Consider the following 9592-nt stretch of genomic DNA (forward strand, 5'->3'; position numbering starts at 1 on the left):
TTTCTTCAGCCTGGAGAAACAACCTCTCAATGTTGCCCCTGAATAACTCCAAGAAGAACCTTGTACATGTCAATCTGTACACAGTTCATTCTACTAAAGTTTCAGACAGCACAGGCCCAATTTACTCAGCCTCTCGACGGACAACCCCACTCACCTGAGCAAACAATCAGGTGAACTCTCACTGCAGCTCCTCCAATGAAAGTTTATTGTTCCTACAATATGGAGAGAGAAATTGCACACAGTTCTCCAGGCATGGTCTCATCAAAGCCTAGACAGTTGCAGAAGGTCATGCCTACTCTTATGTTCTAACGCTTTGCAATCAAGCCAACAAGGCATTTGGTTTCCTAATTGCTGCTGTAGGAGTTCATGTGCAAACTGGCTGACCCAATTCTTACATGACAATACTGACTGCACTTCAAAAGAACTGCATTGGCTGTCAAGCGCTTTGGGATGTCCTACAATCAAGAAAGGTATGAGAGCAATTGTGTCTTCAATACTGTACTGGGTAAACTCAAATCCCAAACAACTACGAAATTCCATCAAAGTTAATGGAAGTATAAAATATTTGAGATCAGGAATATGGAATCACAAAATGATTCAGTGAAGGAGAAGCCACTCAGCCCATCAAGCATGTGTTAGCCCTATGAAAGAGCTATCCGATTAATAGCGTTCCATTGCTCTTTCCTCATTGACCCGTACGTTGTTCCCCTTTAAGCCCTTCACGCTCCCCCTTGTAAACAGATGAACTTGTTTCCATCATGCTGTGAAGGACACCACAGAGAGGGTGCAGAATATAATGCAGCTAATCTAATACACTTCTTTTATTATGTAACCGAGAAAGTGGACCAAAGAGAATCAATGGATGTTATTCATGGATTTTAAGAAATCATTCGACAAAATACTACATTACACGCTAGTGAATAAAATTGAGGCTTATCGATTAGGTGGGCTAGTGTGCAACTGGTTTTTAAAAAGCTGTCTGAAGGAAAGAAGCATACATGATGGTAGATGCTCTTGTTTTAAACTAGTTTTTAAGGGTACGAGACAATGGTGATCACCAAAGGGCGTGGGTGGTGTCACGGACGTAGGTGGGGAGTTCCTGGACCAAGGGGGAGAAAATGGAATCCAGATAGGTGGAGATGAGATAATGGGAACTGCAGATGCTGGAGATTCCAAGATAATAAAATGTGAGGCTGGATGAACACAGCAGGCCAAGCAGCATCTCAGGAGCACAAAAGCTGACGTTTCGGGCCTAGACCCTTCATCACCTCTCTGATGAAGGGTCTAGGCCCGAAACGTCAGCTTTTGTGCTCCTGAGATGCTGCTTGGCCTGCTGTGTTCATCCAGCCTCACATTTTATTATCTTAGGTGGAGATGAGTTCGGTGGAGCAGGAGCAGGCGGAGACAATGGGTCGACCAAGGCAGGCGGGCACCCACGCCCTCCACATCCTCCAGAACTTCCCATTCCCTGGTCCCCACACCTCATTTTCACCATGGACATCCAGTCCCTATACACCTGCATTCCTCATGCAGATGGCCTCAAGGCCGTCCGCTTCTCCCTGTCCTGCAGGCCCGACCAGTCCCGCTCCACCGAGACCCTCATCCGCCTAGCCGAACTCGTCCTCACCCTCAACAACTTCTCTTTCAATTCCTCCCACTTCCAACAGACAAAGGGGGTGGCCATGGGTACCCGCATGGGCCCAAGCTATGTCGGCCTCTTTGGAGGTTACGCAGAACAGTCCCTCTTCCGCACCTACACGAGCCCCTAACCCCACCTCTTCCTCTGTGGCATTGATGACTGTATTGGCACCGCCTCTTGCTCCCAAGAGGAGCTCAAATAGTTCATCCACTTCACCAACACCTTCCACCCCAACCTCAAGTTCACCTGGGCCATCTCCAACACATCCCTCACCTTCCTGGACCTCTCTGTCTCCATCTCAGGCAACCAGCTAGAAATTGATGTCCATTTCAAGCCCACCGACTCCCACAGCTACCTAGAATACAACTCCTCCCACCCACCCTCCTGCAAAAATTCCATCCCCTATTCCCAATTCCTTCGCCTCCGCCACATCTGCTCCCAGGATGAGGAACTTCACTCCCGCACATCCCAGATGTCCGTGTTCTTCAAGGGCCACAACTTCCCCCCTACAGTGGTCGAGAACGCCCTCGGCTGTGTCTCCCGCATTTCCCGCAACATATCCCTCAAGCCCCGCCCCCTCAATAACCGCCAGAAGAGAATCCCCCTAGTCCTCACATACCACCCCACCAACCTCCGGATACAACGCATCATACTCCGACACTTCCGCCATCTACAATCCGACCCCACCAATAAAGACATTTTTCCATCCCCACCCTTTTCTGCCTTCCAGACAGACCACTCTCTCCGGGACTCCCTTGTCCGCTCCACACTCACCTCCAACCTCGCCACCCCCGGCACCTTCCCCTGCAACCGCAGGAAGTGCTACACTTGCCCCCTCACCTCCCCCCTCTCCCACATCCCAGGCCCCAAGATGACTTTCCATATCAAGCAGATGTTCACCTGCACATCTGCCAATGTGGTATACTGTATCCACTGTACCCGTTGTGGCTTCCTCTACATTGGAGACACCAAGCGGAGGCTTGGGGGCCGCTTTGCAGAACACTTCTGCTTGGTTCGCAATAAACAACTGCACCTCCATGTCGCAAACCATTTTAACTCCCCCTCCCATTCCTTAGATGGGATGTCCATCCTGGGCTTCCTGCAGTACCACAATGATGCCACCTGAAGGCTGCAGGAACAGCAACTCTTATTCCGCTTGGGAACCCTGCAGCCCAATGGTATCAATGTGGGCTTCACAAGCTTCAAAATCTCCCCTTCCAAAACCAGCCCAACTCGTCCCCCCCTCCACTGCATCCCAAAACCAGCCCAGCTCATCCCCACGTCCCTAACCTGTTCTTCCTCTCACCTATTCCCTCCTCCCACCTCAAGCTGCATCTCCATTTCCCACCTACTAACCTCATCCCACCTCCTTGACCTATCCCCTCCCGACCTCCCCACCTATACTCTCCTTTATCCATCTTCGGTCCGCCTCCCCCTCTCTCCCTATTTATTTCAGAACCCTCTCCCCATCCCCCTCTCTGATGAAGGGTCTAGGCCCGAAACATCAGCTTTTGTGCTCCTAAGATGCTGCTTGGCCTGCTGTGTTCATCCAGCTTCACACTTTGTTATCTCGGATTCTCCAGCATCTGCAGTTCCCATTATCTCTGAGCAATAAGATGTAGCCAGGTTTGGGCTAATAAGTGGCAAGTAACATTCATGTCACACAAGTGCCAGGCAAAGACCATTTCCAACAAGAGAGAATCCAACCATCTTCCCATGACATTCAATGGCATTACCATCACTGAGTAACCCACGATCAATATCTCTGGGGGTACCATTGACCAGAAACTGAACTAAAACAGCCATATAAGTAGTGTGGCTATACAGCAGCAAATTAGAAGTGGCAATTCTGCATTAACTAACCCATCTCCTGACTCCCCAATGTCTGTCCACTACCTTTACATTAATTTGCCGTAGTCTTAACAGACAATAGACTGCTCTCTCATTATAGACAGACAGATGGCTAGAGGAGATTTAACCCAAAGGTCACCATGCCTCAGGTGAGGGGGAAGGGTTGACAAGGACAGTCCTTCATGGTCACCTCAGCCAGTGCAGGAACTGAACTCTCACTCTCGGCATCAGTCCACCATCTATAAGGCACAAGTCAGGGTAAGATGGAATACTCTCCGTTTGTCTTTGTATTTCCAACAAAGCTTGAAGGAACTTGATACCATCCAAGATGAAGAAGCCACTCAACTTACACCCAATCACAATTTTCAACATTCATTCTCTCCACCACCAGCAACAGCGACAGCATTCTGCATAATCTATAAGATGCCTTGCAACATCACTCCAAGGTTCCTTCAACACCACTTTCCAAATCCACCACCTTGTCCAACTAGAAACACAACAGTAGCAGGTGCACAGAAACACCACCTTCAAGTTCCCCTCCGAGTCACACACCATCCTGATTTGAAACTAAGTCACCATTTCTTCACTGCTGTAGAGTGGAAATCCTGGCCACATTTGGAGTACTGTGTACAGTTCTGGTCGCCACATTACCAAAAAGATGTGGATGCTTTGGAGAGGGTGCAGAGGAGGTTCACCAGGATGTTGCCTGGTATGGAGGATGCTAGCTATGAGGAGAGGTTGAGTAGATTATGATTATTTTCATTAGCAAGACAGAGATTGAGGGGGGAACCTGATTGAGGTCTACAAAATCATGAGGGGTATAGACAGGGTGGATAGCAAGAAGCTTTTTCCCCAGATTGGGGGACTCAATTACTAGGGGTCATGAGTTCAAAGTGAGAGGAGGAAAGTTTAAGGGAAATATGCGTGGAAAGTTCTTTACACAGAGGGTGGTGGGTGCCTGGAACGCGTTGCCAGCGGAGGTGGTAGACGCAGACACGATAGTGTCTTTTAAGATATATTTGGACAGGTACATGGATGGGCAGGGAGCAAATGGACACAGACCCTGAGAAAATAGATGACAGTTAGACAGAGGATCTCGATCGGCGCAGGCTTGGAGGGACGAAGGGCCTGTTCCTGTGCTGTAATTTTCTTTGTTCTTTGTTCCTTCCTGACAGCACATGCATACCTATGCAATAAGGACTTCAGCGGTTCAAGGCAGGAGCTCTCCACAACCTTCTCAAAGGCAAATACAGATGGGTAATAAATGCTATCCTAGCTAAGGGCACTCTCATGCTTGATAAGAAAAAAAAAAGCTGACTTGAATTTTGCAATATAGAGTCAAATTGCAAATGTTTCTAGTGATACCAAATTTGGAGTGGGAAACAGTGAAGATGATGTGAAATGCCTATGGAGAGATTTGAGTCTGCATTATAAATTTGCTCTTCCCATACAATTGGGATAAGGGATCCATTTGTACAAAAGACAAGCTATGCTGATAATATAACTAGAGTCTGCAAAGAAAAAAATCCCATTCTACGCTTGTACATTATTATACAATTTTATAGCATAGAAACAGACCGTTCAATCCAACCCACCCATACTGACCAGCTATCCTAAATTTATCTAGTCCTATTTGCCAGTATTTGGCCTGTATTCCTCTAAACCCTTCCGATTCATACACCCATCCAGATGCCTTTTAAATGTTGTTGTTGTACCCACCTCCACCACTTCCTCTGGCGACTCATTCCATACACACAAGCCCATGTGGAAAAAGTTGCTCCTTCGTTCTAAGGTAGAACATCAATATCCAACAAACAGCATCCAACATTATCTATGGATTATGTTACAGAGTTTTGATGTTATTTCAAATTGAAAATCAGGAAATTGTCACAATTGGTTACAAGTTCTAAATTACTTTCTAATATAATTGGGTAAACTAAAGTCAATTTGTGAAGTCAATAATGTGCGATGTTTTTGTTAATTAATTCTCTCTCAAACTGTTCATTAGGTTTAACACTGTTAATTGTATATTCAACATATTTAATTATATGCAGATTGTGGGCATTAATTGGGGTTTCAACTGACCATATATAGAGACATTTGTTGAAACAGAGGTACATGATTTGGATCTGTAAATAAATGTTAGATTGAGTCATGACTATGTTTTCTTACGAATATGTTTTCTACAATACAAGAGCACATTTCGTTCACAGCTGAACAGAGTATGAACATGTGTCAAATGATTATCATAATGTTGTATTATCAAGTACAATACAACTTTTCAAAGGGAAAAATGAAAAGCAGATTAAGACTGTAGATTTAGTGCAGGCTGACTTTAAAACTACAAAACCAAGGTTGTCTGCAGTAAAGTGAGAAAATGTGACAATTGGTAAAATGACAAAATATCAGTGGGAGCTGTTCCAAATAGATCTAAATGCAATCTGATACCAATTTATATCTAAGCAAAGAGCTTTACTTGCAAAGTGTCAACTAAAACAATTACAATCCTAAAAGGAAAAAGCTTATAAAATACTTTTAAAAATCATGGATCTTAGCAATAGGTATGAATACAAAAAACAGCAAACTTAAAAAGAACTACGAAAAGGGAGTACAAAATGAATTTTAAGGTAACAAGATGTAGAGCCGGATGAACACAACAGGCCAAGCAGCATCAGAGGAGCAGGAAGGCTGACGTTTCAGGCCTACACCAAGAGGGGTCTAGGTCTGAAACGTCAGCCTTCCTGCTCCTCTGATGCTGCTTGGCCTGCTGTGTTCATCCAGCTCTACACCTTGTTCTCTCAGATTCTCCAGCATCTGCGGTTCCTGCTATCTCTGAAACAAAATGAAATTGACAAGGTTATCAAAACCTTTGACAATATTGTTAGAAGTAGGTGGCCAGACATGATAGTGCCTAGGGTGGCTTGAGATATATATAGGGTCCTAGAAGCAGGTATCCAAACATGCTGATATGCCAGAGATAGTAGGAACTGCCGATGCTGGAGAAACTTAGTTAACAAGGTGTAGAGCTGGATGAACACAGCAGGCTAAGCAGCATCAGAGGAGCAGGAAAGCTGACGTTTTGGGTCTAGGGTCTTCTTCACAAAAATGAAGATGTCAGCTTTCCTGCTCCTCTGATGCTGCCTGGCCTGCTGTGTTCATCCAGCTCTACACCTTGTTATTCTGATATGCCAGTTTATTTATGCTAAATTTCTTTATTTCATTTCATTTCTTGAATTTCTGTTCCTGGATATTTCAAAGTCATTCTTCTAACAGGCTTGTACAGAGAACTTGTACCACGTGTTGTTAATAAAGCAATTTTTTGTGCATATATTTTGTGCAGGGGCTACTGCTCGAGTACCTCTTCAGAATTGTGCCCTTCCGTAGATATTGTACTTCTTCTTGCTACCAAAATGCAACACTTCACACACTCTGCATTAAATTTCATCTGCCACATAACCACCCATTCCACTAAACTATGAATTTTGAGGTCGAGCACTATCGTCAGCACAGTTCACAATAATTCCAAATTGTGTCATCTGCAAACACTGAAACTGTGCTCCACACACTCAAATCAAGGTCATTAACATACATCAAGAAAAGCAGTGGCTGTGATCCCAACTCCTTGGACAACGGCCCAAATAAAAACTATTTGCTGCTATTCTTTGCTCCCTGTCACTCAGCCAATTTTGCATTTGTGCTGCTATTGTCCTTTTATTTCACAGCTTCAAAGGCACATTGTCAAATGCCTTTTGAAAGTCCAAGTACACATCAACCCTCTGGGTTACCTCATCAAAAAACGAAAAGCAGACAACAAATTCATTCAAGTTAATGGCATAGAAGGAAGTTGTTGAACTTGTTGTGTTGGCTTTTTGTTAGAACAATCAAAAATGCCTACCAGTGCTTTTCTCTCCTCCTTTCGTTGCATCTTCCTCTACATAGAATGTTCAATTTTCCCGATAGTAAATGTGACTTTTTCAAACAAAGCAACAAATACCATTTTTCTGTTTGTCCTCCCCTGAAAAGATCTATGATCTAAAGTGATTGATGATTCATATCTTAAGTTAATTTGATTTCACTGAATAATAAGACAGTACTTATTTGTCCATGTAAAAGGAAATAGAAGGATCCTCAAAATCTCTTATCCTGCCTGGGGACAGATCTTTCTCAGTTCAGTATTCTTATCTCCAAGTCAGAAAATCCTGACTTCAGTTCCGCTCCAGAACCAATCAGACACTCTGAATGTCATACCAAGAGAGGTCTTATTTGTGTTCGCATATAAAGATAACAGTAGGAACATGGCAACAGGAGTATGTCGCTCCATGCTCCAGCCTACTGTATTTGCTCCAGCCTGTTGTATCCATCACTGAGATAATGGCTGATCCATATCTTAATTCCATCTATTTACATTGATTCTATATCCTTGAAACCTTTTGTTGACTTCAAATGTAAAAATCATTAATTGAGGTCACATCCAGGTGATAACAATTTGCATGTATATAGCACACTTCAAAATCGTGAAACAAGACCAAGCACTTTACAACCAATAAACTATTTTTGAATTGTCATCATTGTTGTAATGACAGAATCTGCCGTTTTAATGGAAGACTTTCACACTTCGCATGAAGGAATGTCTTTTGTGAATGGCCTGCTTCTGATTTTGAGGTTTTGTTGTCACCCATGCTGAAGGACTACAAAGAGAACTTTGCAGTGTGCTGATTAATATTTAATCCTTGACCAAGTCAAACAACAAATGATCCGGTCACATGTTGTTTGTCTGTGAGAATTTGCAGTCCTCAAAATAGCAGCCACATTTCCTTAACAACAGTGACTCCTCTCCAAAGCCCTTTAGGATGTCCTGGGGTTGTGAAAGATGCTATGTAAATGCAAGTTTTGTAACAGCATTGAACACATGGGAAGGGGGGAATGCAGGAAGGAAAAGGGCGGGCTCAGGAGATAAGGGACACAAGACTGTCATGTTTGCTGGTGGATACAAGGCACTGAACTCAATGACAGCAAATACCCTGATGATGCTCTCTCACTACCTCTGCCTCAATATTAAAACCTTATTACAAAGTCACAGCGACCTGAATAAGTGAGAAAGAACCCCAGCCCCTCACTCCACTCCCTTGACAGAGATCAGCACTGAACCCCATCCCCCAGCCCTGATCAACACGGATTGTCTGGACCTGGCCGAGAATGACACCCCACCTTACCCCAGGCAACCCCCAGGACCTGGATGATACAGACCCCTCCCGATCCCCCGACCCTCCCCCATCCCCCGACCCTGAACAACACTGAAACACACCCCCCCTTCCCCACCAAAGGCCCTGATTAACACTGGTCACGCCCCAGAGCCTGGATCAACACTCATGTCCTTTCCCCGGCCCCTGATCTACACTGACCCCTTCCCACCCGGGGCCCTGACCAATACCGAACCCCAACCTGCGGGCTCCCGAAACCCGGTCAGAGACCATCTCACCTTTCCAACACCGCGTCTTGTCTCCCACACAACACCTTCCCTCCGCTTCCGATTCCTGTCGAAATGTTCCGGGAGCAGCTGTTCTGCATGACCTTCCCTTCCTGACAGTCAATCAGAGGAATTAAATATTTATTATTACACATTGGTGTGATGTTTTCGAAGTAATAACATTTAAACAACGTTATATGTCAATTTAAGTACTGATTATACTACTATTTATATTAAGTATTGCTTATTACTTTGAATATAGTTTATTATCATTTATAATACAACTTCTATTCATGGTTACACATGCATGCTGGTTTGCTGTTTCTAAAGTAATAACATTTAAATGAATTATACGTCCCTTTTTACGTTACAATATATTTTAGTTGCATTACACAGGAGTTCTTTGTTTCAAATATCTACCTGGATATAAGAATATACAATATATTAAGAATTTTGGATCTGTAGATACGTGCAAAATTTTGGTAGACTGGTTTTCTAATAAGAAATATCAAAGAATTCTGTAATGTTTTAAGCTAAAATTGTTAATATCTTATTGATATTAAGAAATTGAATATTATATAAGCAGTTAAGACTTTGAAACATGGGCCAGTTTATATCTATGCTTATGCTAAAGG

At 43.9% G+C, this 9592-nt stretch overlaps 1 protein-coding gene across 2 annotated transcripts in view; it reads right to left on the reverse strand.

The window, feature by feature from the left end:
* The window catches only part of psme3ip1 (proteasome activator subunit 3 interacting protein 1), an 84490-nt gene extending 75421 nt beyond the window's left edge, over positions 1 to 9069 (reverse strand). Inside the window, exons 1-2 of one of the 2 annotated variants that reach the window (XM_059651622.1) lie at positions 8970 to 9000; positions 5210 to 5321 (exon numbers count right to left, since the gene is read on the reverse strand). The gene's annotated coding sequence lies outside the window, so the exon portion shown is untranslated. Of the gene's footprint in view, positions 1 to 5209; positions 5322 to 8969 lie in introns of both variants that reach the window. The other variant, XM_059651623.1, reaches the window with a different exon arrangement.
* Positions 9070 to 9592: the final 523 nt, after the last annotated feature.

This window comes from Stegostoma tigrinum, chromosome 16 (assembly GCF_030684315.1).
Source record: "Stegostoma tigrinum isolate sSteTig4 chromosome 16, sSteTig4.hap1, whole genome shotgun sequence".
NCBI classification, from domain to species: Eukaryota; Metazoa; Chordata; class Chondrichthyes; order Orectolobiformes; family Stegostomatidae; genus Stegostoma; species Stegostoma tigrinum.